Here is an 11,908-nt window from a genome sequence, read left to right as displayed (position 1 = left end):
CAGGGAGACCGAGACAAACGGACACAAAATGGGCTTGACAGTAGGAGACAGAGGGTAATGGGAGAGGTTTGTTGTGTGGACTGGAGGCTCTGACCAGCGGTGTGCCATAAGGATTGGTGCTGGGGCCACATGTACATTATTTACATGAACGAGAATATAGGAATCATTGTTAGTAAGCTAAATAAGTGTTACAGTGGGGAGTGAAGACAGATATCGAAGAGGCTCTTGATCAACTGGACAAGTGGATCAAGGAATGAAAGATGGATTTTAATTAAAGGATTTTGTTAAGACAAAACAGGGACAATTAACACTGTTAATAGTAGGGCCCTATTCAATGCTGTCGAACAGACAGTGAGACCAAGGAGTGCAGTGACATTGTTCCTTGGAAGCGGTGTCATGGATGGACAGGGTGGTGAAAGCGGATGAGGCACACTTGCCATCATGGATCAGAGCATTGAATACCTGAGTTGGTCCATCCTGATACGGCTGTATTAGACATTGCTGGGTCCCCAGTTGGAGTACTGTGGAGAATTCTGATCATCCCGATTTAGGAAGCATTTTCTAAAACTGTACATGGAGCAAAGATTGACGAAGATGTTATTGATACTGGAGGGTTTGACTTACACGGATAAGGTGGATAAGCTGGGATGCACAACAGTGGGAATGAGATAGCCTTGGCAGATAAAGTTAAGGAGAATGTAAGGAAATTCTACAGCATACAAGTACAAAAAAGCAACGAGAGAGACAATAAGGCCCCTCAGGTGAGGAACCACAGGAGATGGGCAAGACACTAAATGAACATTTCATGTCAGAACATACTGTGGACAAAGACTAGGAAACAAAGGGAAAGAAACAGTGATGTCTTGTAAAGAGTCCCCATTACAGGAGAGGTGGTGTTGGATGTCTAAGAACTCAAATGTAGAAAAAGCCCTAAGGTCCTGAACAACTGTATCCCAGAACATTGTAGCAAAGTAGTGGCAGGGACATGAGCAAAAATATTTATATCATTGTCCTGCGTATTTCCATTTGGCATAGGAGGCTGAGGGGTGACCTTATAAAGCTTTACAAACCATGAGGGGTACAGGTAACGTGAATAGTGAAGGTCTCTACCCTAGGGTAGGGGAGTCCATAACTAGAGGGCAGAAATATGAGGTGGGAGAGGGAAGACTTAAAAGGGATCAGAGAAGGACATTTTTCACAGAGACCATGGTGCACATATTGAATAAGTTGCCAGGGGAAGTGATGGTGAGAAGCACAATGACAGCATGGAAAAGACATTTTAGTTAGATACATGGAGAGGAGAAGGCTTGAAGGGATATGAGCCAATTGCAGGGAAACGTGACCCGTTCAGGAACCATCTTCAGCATCGACTTGTTGGATCAAAGTAAAGGTTCTGTGTCTGTGCTGCATGACTCTGTCATTGGAGGAGGAGACTACAGAGATAAGGCACACTGTAGACACTGAAGCAACTTAAAGTGATAGGGATGATAGTCTGGAATGCAATACATTTCAAATATGTGGAGGGACTATAGAGAAGGGAGGAGGTTACAGGGACAGGAACTGTTACAGGAGTTAAAAATTATTGAAGACGCCGGTCTATGCGACATGCCATAGATAGTGTTGGAGAGGGAAATACCGAACAGAGAGATCCCAGGCAGCATTCCCACCCTCTCTTGGGAAGCCTGCTTTCCCTTATGTTGTACTGATGCTCACTAAGACAGCATAGGCCTGGATTGATAACTGTGACACACCGATGCGGTCTCTGTACAACAAAACTTACAGCAGGGGTGGTGATTGAGGCTGAGGTGTGTCTGTACTCTGCTCCCCCTCCAGCACTGGATCTATGTCATGTCTTGTTAGCCGATATATGGAGCCCTCTCATTGCTCTCTGCTCTGTGCACTGAGTGATCTTACCTCACTGCAGGATTTATTGAAGGCTCCAGATCTCCCTGCCCTTTGTCTCTCTGGCTGACCAACCATCTTCAATGTGGTGATGGACGAGACACCCAGCAGCTGTGAAGTCTATTGAGTCAGGACCTTCCTGAGCACCTATAGGAGACAGACAAATAGACAGAATTGGAATTTATACTGATGTAGTGAGAGTTACACATGGTGAATGGTCCTGAGTAAAACAGAGATCTGTAAAATCCCAGATTCCGTCCTTGGCCTGTGCTGCTGCATCTCTCTGGGGTGGAGAATTCTGTTGAATCAGGATCTGGAGTGGCTATAACAGCGAGGGGCATTGACAGAGGCAGCAATTACCGCATACAGTGAGGGATACCATATGGGGAGATACTGAGTGATATCAACAGAGTGCTGGAAGGAATCAGGCTCAAACAATCATGTCAGGAGGTTTTAGAATCAAACAATTGTGTAGGAAGAAGGGGTTCTGCTTCATGATGGTATAACTGGTCAGGAATGAGCAACCAGTGAGCAGGTGAAGTGATGGTCTAGTGGCATTATTGCTAGAGCATGTATCCATAACCTCAGCTAATGTTCACGGGAGACAAGTTTGAATCACACCATCATGTCGGTAGGTTTATGGACAGGGCTGTAAACTGACAGAGGTGATGCAGGGACAGGGTCCAGGTGAAAGGAGCTTTCCAAATCCAAAGAGAAAAGGTGAAGCATCGGAACAGCACGGGAATGTGACTGAAGACAAGCAGAAAGGAACAGGAAAGTTTAGTTAAAACTGTACATCAGTGAATCGGGTTGTGACAGGAAATTGTGAGAAAGAGTAAATTATGATTTGTTTGGAATGGACAAAGTCTCTGCAATAAGGTAGATGGATTTGTGACACAGAGATAAAAGAGATTTAGACAGCAATGAGACATGTTTACAGGGCGAACAAAAGGTGGAGCATAAATATTCAATGGTTCACAACCTTGTGGAAACTCAGGCAAAATGGGTAACACGAACAATAATGGATACCAAAGGCATTACAGAGAAAGCATTTGGCCACAGATCATGAAGTAGAGTAAGTTTGAATGTAAATTCTGGCTACTACTTGCAAAGGACACAAGCAGCAGAACAGTTTTAGCCACCAAACAGCATTTCATTGTTCATCACTGCAATAAACAGGAATCAATTAGAATTTTTAATAAAAGCATTGTGATAACTTTGGGAAACATCAATATTCCCAAAATCTAGGACATTCACACTGACAAGAGTGATATTGGAAGAGGAGTTCAGAAAATTATTTTTCAGTGTTTCTTTGAATAACACATTGTGCAACTGACTAGGGACGTAACTATTTCCGAGCGACTGTTGTGTGATGTAACTTAGTGAATGAGTAATGTCACCTGGAGAGATCCCCTGGGAAATTGTGAGAAAGTGCAGTTTAAAGAAATATAAAGTTTTAAAGTGAATCACAGAAAGGACAAGCTACAACTAGAAACAAAAATAGTCAATTACATGAGTTTGAGAGAACTGACCAAGGTGAACAGGCTAAACAGACTGAAATATGTGTCTGTAAATGGACAGTGGAAAACATTTAAAGGAACAGTGTAAAACACTCAACAAAAGGACATTACATTGAAACAGTGAAAACCTCAGCAAGAAATCCCCACTGGTCCCTCACTCAGGACAAAAGGGATCATACTAGATTATGAGGCTGAGAAGATCACCACAAAATACTTAAATCCTGAAGTGAGAGAGTGTTTTAGGAGTAAATGTTAAATAGATTGCAAAGGGTCTGCTCGCAGGAGGAGGGTTGTGGGAAGGGGAATCATTGTCAGGGTTTAATGACACAATAGGAACAGGGAGAGGTGAAGGTGCTGGAGGTGGTGAGAGTGTTACAGAGAGTGGTCAGGACCTGAACAGTGTTACAAAGCCAGTACGGATTGCTGCAGCTGGAGGGGTTTGCAGAGTTAGGGAGGGACATATGTATTTTTATTTGTTCATTCATGGGATGTGGGTGTCACTGCCTGGAACAACATTCTTTGACCCCACTGCTAATTATCCAGAGGGCAGCTCAAAGTCAGCCACATTGCTGTGGATCTGGAGTCACATGTCGACCAGACCAGGTCAGAATGTCAGATGTCCTTCACTAAATGAGGAAAGTGAACCAGGTGAGTTCTTCCTACTGAACAACAATGTTTTTATGATAGCCTCACCAATGTCTTTCCTACTCTCAATGCTCTCCTAATGCAGATAACCATCCCAAACTCCTGCTTCACCAGCCTGTCTCCCTGGGTCACTGACTGACAACACTAACCAGGGCCCGAACATGAACTGTACAAGTCCCACCCTGGTTGATTCCACCAAAATGGAACACTTCACCTTTATCTAATTAAACTTTATCTGCTATTCTTCAGCTCACTATCCCTGCAGTACTGTTAATCTTGTTGTATCATATAATCTTCTCCACTAACCACTTTACCACCAATGTCAGTGACACCCAAGAAGCTTACTTACCAGGAAACCAATATTCCCATCCAAACCATTTATCCAAATGACAAACAACAGTGGACCCACTCCACCACTGGTCATATACCTCCAGTCAGAAAAACAGGTCTCCCATCACCCTCTGTCTCCTACCATCAAGTAACTTTTGTATCCAGTTGACTAGCTCCTCCTGAATGCCATGTCCTTTTACACTGATCTGAGCTTATTACCCAGTTTACCACACAGAAAGTAGAACACAGAACAGTGCAGCACAAGACCCTTCGGCCATGATGCTATGACAACTTTTTATCCGGTTATAAGATCAAACTAACCTACATACCCTTCATTTTACTACTATCCATGTGTCTGTCCAAGAGTCTATTAAATGTCCCGAATGTGTCTAATTTTACTACCACCATTGGCAGTCCATCCAACCACCTACCATTCTCTATCCTCTTATCTCTCCTCCAATCATCTTAAAATTACACCCCCTTGTAACAGCCATTTATGCCATAGGAGGAAAAGTCTCTGACGATTCACTCACTCTGTGCCTCTTAACATCTTATTCACCTCTACCAAGTCCTTCTTCACTCCAATGAGAAAAGCCTTAGCTCCCTCAAACATTCTCCATAAGAAATGCCCTCCTTTCCAGGCAGCATCCTGGTAAACCTCCTGTGTACGCTCTCTAAAATTGCACATCCTTGCTGTAAAAATGGGACCAGAACTGAACACAATATTCCATGTGTGGTCTCAACAGGTCGCTATAAAGATGCAGTAAAACCTCACGGCTCTTAAAATCAATCCCCTTGCTAAGGAAAGCCAACACAACATATGCCTTTTTAACAACCCTACCAACGTGCGTGGCAACTTGAGGGATCTATGGGCATGGACGCCATGAGCTCTCTGTTCCTCCACACTGCCAAGTATTCTGCCTTTCACCCTGTATTCTGTATTCAAATTCGACCTTCCAGAATGAATCACTTCACACGTTTCCGGATTGGACTCCATCTGCCACTTCCAGCCCAGCTCTGCGTCCTGTCAATGTCGCACTGCAACCGACAACAGCCCTCCACATTCCCCACGACTCCACCAACCTTCGCATGATTTGCAAACTTACTAACCCACTCTCCAACATCCACATCCAAGTTATTTACAAAAATCACAAAGAGCAGAGTCCCAGAACTGATTGTTACAGAACCCCACTGGTCACTGAGCTCCAGGCTCAATACTGTCCATCTGCTGCCACCCTCTGTTTTCTCCGAGCCATCCAATCCTGTATCCAGACAGACAGATTTCCCTGTATCCCAATCATCCTTCTTTTCTGAATGAACCATCAACATATTCTGTCATATCCTCAAATAATTCAATAAGGTTTGTGAGGCATGACCTACCCCTCATAGTCATGCTGACTGTCTCTAATTTAACTATGGTTTTCCAAGTAGTCATAAATCCTGTCTTTACAGTCCTCGCCAATAATCTGCACACCACAGACATAAGACCAAATCTGTAATTACCAGAATTCTACTTCCGTAATATGGTCCAGACGCTACAAATCTTCTCTCCTCTGCCATGTTCCCAGAAGGGCACTGGAGGGTGGTGGGGGTTACAGAGATAGGGAGGAATATCAGGACAGGAGGATTTTGCAGACATTAGGAGGGTTGCAGTGCCAAAAGGAGGTTTCAGTAATTGTGAAGTTTCATGGTGATGAAGGCATTTGAGGAGGGACGGAGGGAGGGAGGATTGTAGGGAAATGAGAGGTTTCACTGTTTCGGTGTTTTGTTAGGACTGCAAGTGGTTACTGATTTGGGGAGGGTGTAAGCACTGGTGGATATTACATAAACATGTGGTTTTGGTTGCAATGCAGGAAGAGGATTCAGGAAGCTGGAGAGTATGGGGTCTGAACGAGGTTACACAAATGGGATGAGTTGTCAGGAGTGGAGGTGTTTACAGAGACAGCAATGGTCTGATCTGGAGCAGAGGACCCAGATTGGGAGGCACGTGGGGACTGGAGGTGGTTTCACAGGGAGGGAGGACCATAGACCCACAGGAGGTTACAGAAATGTGGAGAGCTGTAGGTCTGACAGGTTCATGGAGTTGGGAATGTTGGGAGGGATGGAGAAGTTTACAGGGAAAAGGAGGTTTGTAGGCCAGGGCTGGATCACAGACAGGGACTGTTTTAGGGAGCTGAGCAGATTACAGAGATAAAGAGATTTGTATCGACTGGAAGAACAAACTGAGATATACAGGGGAGTCGTGACTGGAGATGGTTATAGATATAGGAAGGCTTAGGTTCTGGGGGTTATGGAGGTTGAGGAATCTGGATTTCGTTTCAGAGATTGGGATTGCAATTTTGGTTGGAGACAGTTTCACAGATAAGGGAGCATAGCACAAACAGGAGGAAGTTGTAGAGGAGGGTGACGTTTAAACAGATAGTGGTGTAAGAGCTGGACAAGGTTATGGAGATGGGTAGATGGTGGAGACACAGGAGGAACTTACATTGACATGGGGGTGATAGTGACAGGAGGGTGTTAAATAGATAGTGGGTTTTGTAGGGACTGGATTGGGAGAGGCACAGGCATGGAGTGAGTTTGACAGATCAGGAATACTGCAGTGACCTGAGAGGATTACACTGATAGGGATGGTGGTCGGGTCTCCACAGACTGTTGGCGTTCAGGAACTGGAAGAGATTTGGTAGATAGGGAGGGATGTAAGAGCTGCAGGAGGTTGTGGAGAGTTGAAGAGTTGGAGCAATTTGCAGAGATAGGTTTCTCAGACAGGAGTAGGTTATAGATAGTGAGGGGTATGTGGTCTGAGTAAGTCAAAAAGAGGAGAGTTTTCACGTCTGGAAGAGGTTACACTGACAGGGACAGTTGAAGAGACTGAAGCAAAAATGCATGGAGAAGGTTACACAGATAGGGAGGCGAGTAGGGACTGAGGGTGAATACACAGACATGGAGGGTTGTATTGTTAGACGGAGCTGAGGGGGATAGGGACTGGTGTCGGGATTTTCACAGATAGGGAAGGTTGTGTTTTTGGAGAAGGTTACACTGATACAGACAGTGTTCGGGAGTGTTTAGTGGACGACAGAGGAGCTCAGAGAGAATGTATTATGGGGAGTGGAGGAGATTACAGACACAGAGATGGCTGTCGGGTTGAAAAGACCTTCTACAGATCCCCGGTGCTGTCAAGCTGGAGGGAGGTTATAACAGTGAGTGCTGCCAAGACTTAATTACTTCACTGAAATAGAGCAGGTCTCAGCACGTTGTTGAGACAGTCCACATGAGTTTTCAGAGATACAAATGTTTATGGGAGTTTCAAGAGGGAACAATGATTGGGAGTGCTGTACCAAATGGTAATAGTTATAGGGAGGGTTCTAAAAGCAGGAAGAGGTGACAGTCATATCGATCTTTGCAAGGACTGGAGAAGGTTACATAGGCAAGGAGTGTTTTAGAGTCTGGAGGAGATTACAGTGTTAAGGAGAATATTGGGGATAAGGCCAGGTGTAACAGACGGGGATGGTTGACAGGGCTGGACAATAACCTCAATAGAATCGCCATCGTGTGCAACCAGGCCATTCGGCCCAACCAGTCCATTCCAAACCTCTGAAGAGCTTCCTACCCAGACCCATCCCTCTACCTATACATTAAATCCTGCATTTCTCGTGGTGAACTGACTTAAACCACACATTCCTGAATACCACAGTCAATTTATGATGGCCAATCCACTGATGGTGCAAATATTGGAGACACACACACACACACACACACACACAGAGCAAGGGAGCGACACGCACACACACAGAGCGAGGGAGGGACACGCACACACACACACAGCGAGGGAGGGACACGCACACACACACACAGCGAGGGAGGGACACGCACACACAGACAGCGAGGGAGGGACACGCACACACACACAGCGAGGGAGGGACGCGCACACACACTGCGAGGGAGCGACACGCACACACACACACTGCGAGGGAGCGACACGCACACACACACTGCGAGGGAGCGACACGCACACACACACTGCGAGGGAGCGACACGCACACACACACTGCGAGGGAGCGACACGCACACTGCGAGGGAGCGACACGCACACACACACACTGCGAGGGAGCGACACGCACACACACACACTGCGAGGGAGCGACACGCACACACACACACAGCGAGGGAGCGACACGCACACACACACACTGCGAGGGAGCGACACGCACACACACACTGCAAGGGAGCGACACGCACACACACACTGCAAGGGAGCGATACGCACACACACACACAGCAAGGGAGCTACACGCACGCACACACACACAGCAAGGGAGTGACACGCACACACACACACACACAGCAAGGGAGCGACACGCGCACACACACAGAGCAAGGGAGCGACACGCACACACACACAGCAAGGGAGCGACACGCACACACACACAGCAAGGGAGCGACACGCACACACACACAGCAAGGGAGCGACACGCACACACACACAGCAAGGGAGCGACACGCACACACACACACAGCAAGGGAGGGACACGCACGCACACACACAGCAAGGGAGCGACACGCACACACACACACACACAGCAAGGGAGGGACACGAACATACACACACACACAGCAAGGGAGAGACACGCACACACACACACACACAGCAAGGGAGCGACACGCACACACACACACAGCAAGGGAGCGACACGCACACACACTGCAAGGGAGCGACACGCACACACACTGCAAGGGAGCGACACGCACACACACTGCAAGGGAGCGACATGCACACACTGCAAGGGAGCGACATGCACACACACTGCAAGGGAGCGACACACACACACACACACAGCAAGGGAGGCACACAGCGAAGGAGGGACAAGCACACACACTGCAAGGGGGTGGGCATGTGCACACAAATTGAGAGGGGGCACACACATGCAAAGCGAGGGAGGGACAGGCACAAATACACACACACACACACACACAAACACAAAGCAAGGGAGCGACATGCACACACACTGCAAGGGAGCGACATGCACACACACACACCGCAAGGGAGCGACACGCACACACACTGCAAGGGAGCGACATGCACACACACTGCAAGGGAGCGACATGCACACACACTGCAAGGGAGCGACACACACACACACACAGCAAGGGAGGCACACAGCGAAGGAGGGACAAGCACACACACCGCAAGGGGGTGGGCATGTGCACACAAATTGAGAGGGGGCACACACATGCAAAGCGAGGGAGGGACAGGCACAAATACACACACACACAAACACAAAGCAAGGGAGCGACATGCACACACACTGCAAGGGAGCGACATGCACACACACACCGCAAGGGAGCGACACGCACACACACACCACAAGGGAGCAACACGCACACACACACCGCAAGGGAGTGACACGCTCACACACACCGCAAGGGAGCAACACGCACACACAGACTGCAAGGGAGCGACACGCGCACACACACACACACACACACAGCAAGAGAGCGACGCACACAGACACACAGCAAGGGAGCGACACGCACACACACACACACAGCAAAGGAGCGACACGCACACACACACACAGCAAGGGAGCGACACGCACACACACACACAGCAAAGGAGCGACACGCACACACACACACAGCGATGGAGGGACACGCACATAAACACAGTGAGGGGGATACACACAGACACACGGTGAGGGAGGGACACACACAGCGAGGGAAGGGGACACACACACGCAAAGCGAAGGAGGGACACACGCACGCACACACACACACACACACACACACACACACACACACACACACACACACACACAGAGCAAGGGAGAGAAGCACACACAGCGAGGAAGGAACAAACACACGCACTTACGGTGAGGGGAATACACGCAGACACACAGTGAGGGAGGGACACGCACATACACAGCGAGGGAGGGACAAACACACACATGTCGAGGGGGAGGGCAATGTGCACAGAAATTGAGAGGGGGCACACACACACACAGCGAGAGGGGGCACACACATGCAAAGCGAGGGAGGAACATGCACAAATACATCTACACAGACACACAGCGAGGGAGGGACACACACACACAGCGAGGGACAGGGACACACACACGCAAAGCGAAAGAGGGACATGCGCACATACACACACACACACTCACACACACAAACACAAAGCAAGGGAGAGACGCGCACACACATGTCAAGGGGGAGGTCATGTGCACAGAAATTGAGAGGGGGCACACATACACTGAGCGAGAGAGGACACACACAGACATGGCAAGGGTGGGACACGCACACACAGCAAGGTGGTCACACACTCACACAGAAGGGACGGACACACACTCACAAAGCGAGGGAGTGACACGCACACATACATACACACACAAACACAAAGCAAGGGAGGGACATGCACACACACACATGCACACAAGGGACGGACACACACACACACACATACAGTGAAGGAAGGGACACACACATGTTGAGGGGGAGGGCATGTGCACAGAAATTGAGAGGGGGCACACACACACAGCGAGAGGGGACACACACAGACACGGCAAGGGTGGAACACACACACACAGCAAGGGGGGACACGCACTCACACACACAAAGCGAGGAAGGGTCACGCACACATACATACACACAGAGAAACACAGAGCAAGGGAGTGACATGCACACACTGCAAGGGAGCGACATGCACACACACTGCAAGGGAGCGACACACACACACACACACAGCAAGGGAGGCACACAGCGAAGGAGGGACAAGCACACACACTGCAAGGGGGTGGGCATGTGCACACAAATTGAGAGGGGGCACACACATGCAAAGCGAGGGAGGGACAGGCACAAATACACACACACACACACACACAAACACAAAGCAAGGGAGCGACATGCACACACACTGCAAGGGAGCGACATGCACACACACACACCGCAAGGGAGCGACACGCACACACACTGCAAGGGAGCGACATGCACACACACTGCAAGGGAGCGACATGCACACACACTGCAAGGGAGCGACACACACACACACACAGCAAGGGAGGCACACAGCGAAGGAGGGACAAGCACACACACCGCAAGGGGGTGGGCATGTGCACACAAATTGAGAGGGGGCACACACATGCAAAGCGAGGGAGGGACAGGCACAAATACACACACACACAAACACAAAGCAAGGGAGCGACATGCACACACACTGCAAGGGAGCGACATGCACACACACACCGCAAGGGAGCGACACGCACACACACACCACAAGGGAGCAACACGCACACACACACCGCAAGGGAGTGACACGCTCACACACACCGCAAGGGAGCAACACGCACACACAGACTGCAAGGGAGCGACACGCGCACACACACACACACACACAGCAAGAGAGCGACGCACACAGACACACAGCAAGGGAGCGACACGCACACACACACACACAGCAAAGGAGCGACACGCACACACACACACAGCAAGGGAGCGACACGCACACACACACACAGCAA

The 11,908-nt window shown here is 48.9% G+C and overlaps 1 long non-coding RNA gene across 1 annotated transcript in view; it reads right to left on the bottom strand.

Annotated features, from left to right (window-relative positions):
- Nucleotides 1-497: 497 nt before the first annotated feature.
- LOC140469988 (uncharacterized) overlaps nt 498-11,908 on the bottom strand; it is a 30,707-nt gene continuing 19,296 nt past the window's right edge. The window contains exons 3-4 of the long non-coding RNA XR_011956258.1: nt 1,915-2,049; nt 498-567 (exon numbers count right to left, since the gene is read on the bottom strand). This is a non-coding gene — a long non-coding RNA (uncharacterized lncRNA). The remainder of the gene's footprint in view (nt 568-1,914; nt 2,050-11,908) is intronic.

Source organism: Chiloscyllium punctatum, chromosome 50 (assembly GCF_047496795.1).
Source record: "Chiloscyllium punctatum isolate Juve2018m chromosome 50, sChiPun1.3, whole genome shotgun sequence".
Classification (NCBI taxonomy): Eukaryota; Metazoa; Chordata; class Chondrichthyes; order Orectolobiformes; family Hemiscylliidae; genus Chiloscyllium; species Chiloscyllium punctatum.
Note: the sequence above shows the minus strand (reverse complement) of the source record. Positions and strands in the feature narration are given on the sequence as shown.